Here is a 2,505-nt window from a genome sequence, read left to right as displayed (position 1 = left end):
TTTTGAAATTAAGAAGCAGCACCACGTGATGTTGCTCCAAAATGACATGACAGAAAACTTTGTCAACCTCAGTCTTCTGATAGCGGCAGAAATGTTCAGAACTGCGACATTGCCCCAAGCCCCTTCATATTTACCTGCACCGGAATATCAGTCTCACCAGTTCACACCCCTAACTATTCTGGCAGAATATACATCAGTTTAGAAAATCTCTAACGTCAGGCTACTACTGCCACCACCATTAATTCTAGCTGCAATACTACGAAATGATAGCTTGCATTTCCACACCCTCTTAAAATTTATTTTCGTACCAGTAATGTAAAAAGACCGTATTTAGATGTGGCCTTGATCCAGTTGCATGGGTGTGAGTCGTTAACATATTGTTTTTGAATCTAATTTCCCTCATCTGTAAAATGGAGCTAGTCATTCCGATTTAATAAGGTGTTGGGAGTTTGTAATGTCATGTTAAAAGTAAGAAGGCACTCTCTAAACTAAAAAACTGTTACAAACAAGATTATATTATCACTCTTCAGAAATCCAGGATGCCTAAGACGTTTTCCCTTTCATTTGAAATGTTATCCTGTCTTATGACGATGTCCCAGTGTTTCAGGATCTACAACAGAATGCCTACTTTGTTAGGAACTCTAAGGTCCCCTTTTGTGCAAGGTGGTGTTCATGTGATACAGCAGCAAGTGCATTGGATAATGTCAGAAAATCAGTGGTTTATTCTCATGACTCTTATTAGTAATTTAAGTTCCATGAATTTTATTTTTCTCACCTGCGAAAATGAGAATTAGGTCTATCTCAAAGATTTATTTTAGGACTTACATTTAGTATTTGTGACAGTGCTCATTAAAAATGTATATAAAATTATCAAATTACAATGAAGGGTGATTAAACATTACTATTCTGATTAAGTAGCCTCAGTCAAGCCTCTGGTATTATAATTTTATCTTTCTAGCTATGTGAAATTACTGTAATGTTGAAGTTTTAGGATCCAGGTAAGTTTTAGGGGTAGTTTAGGGTCAAAATCAATAGGCTTCGAGTCATTCCAAGTCCACCTTTTCATAGATCCATGCATATAACTCATCTTCTATTGAGCCAAGAGTCTGGGTTTCTAGTTCCTCCCATTTCTAAAGCCCAGTCCTCATCCTTCCTCTTCCTTGTTAATCTTGTCTTCTATGTTGATAAATATTTTTGTTCCATAAGGTAATTTTTAGTGCAAACTTTTTGTCTTGGATTCCATTTACTTCTGCTTTCACAATTTTTATTAAAGAAGCTCATACAGTTTTATAATTTAGACTAACATACATTTATTAAGAGTGTAATATCAGCCAGCCATTGTGCTTTATGCAGGTGACTCCTGAATTTATATCTTTAGTGTTTAAAGTTCTCTTCATTTCTAGTCTCACAATTTCAGCTCTCTACCATACGTCTCCTAGAATTCCCAGCAGCACTGATAATAATAATAAATAATAATATAAAACAACCCTTGTGGTGCCTAAACCCAAATCCTCTCCTACCTAAACTTTTTTCACCTTGCATTCTTGTTACTGCTTCTATAATTTTTCAGGCTATAAATGTATCTTTAATTGCATGGTTGCCACATACTGACAATGTTTCTTTCATGATATTTCTCAGACATATTTCCCTGACAACTACTGATTTTTTTACTGTCTCCATAGTTTTACCTTCTCCAGAAAGCTGTAAAGCTATAATCATACAGGTTGTAGCCTTTCAGACTGGTCTCTTTCACTTGGCAAACTGCATTTAAGACATTTCCATGTCTTTTCATGGCTTGATGGCTCCTGTGTTTTTAGTGCTGAATAATATTTCGTTTTATGGAAGTAGTGCAGTTTATTTGTCCATTCACCTATCAAAAGGTATCTTAGTTCCTTCCAAGTTTTGGCACTTATGAATAAAGCTGCTATCAACATTCCTGGGCAGGTTTTTGTGTGGACATGGTTTTTCAATTTGTTTGGATACATACTAACCAGCATGATTGCTGGATCATATCGTAAGAGGCATCCCTCAGTCTCATAGGGGATTGGTTTCAGCACCCCTGCAGAAACCAAAATCCATGGATGCTCAAGTTCCTTATATAAAACGGCATAAAATTCACATAATGTATGCACATCCTCCTATATACTTTAAATCATCTCCAGATTACTTATAATACTTATTACAGAGTAAATGCTATGTGAGTAGTCGTTATACTGTATTATTTTTATTGTAGTGGCTTTATTTTTTCAGATATTTCCAGTCTGAGTTTGGTTGAATCTGCTGATGCAAAACCGTTGGATATTGAGGGCTTACTGTATTTAATTTTGTAAGAAACTACCAAACTGTCAACCAGAGTGGCTATACCATTGACATACCATCAATAATAAATGAGAGTTATTGTTGCTTCACATTCTTACCAGCACTTGTTGTTGTTAGTGTTTGGGATTTAAACCGTTTTAACAGGTGTGTAGTGGTATCTGTTATTTTAATTTCCTTTTTCCCCCC

This window comes from Sapajus apella, unplaced genomic scaffold (assembly GCF_009761245.1).
Source record: "Sapajus apella isolate SASKATOON/1434 unplaced genomic scaffold, GSC_monkey_1.0 scaffold38, whole genome shotgun sequence".
NCBI lineage: Eukaryota > Metazoa > Chordata > Mammalia > Primates > Cebidae > Sapajus > Sapajus apella.
The sequence above is the reverse complement of the archived record's forward strand: the minus strand, read 5'-3'. Positions refer to the sequence as shown.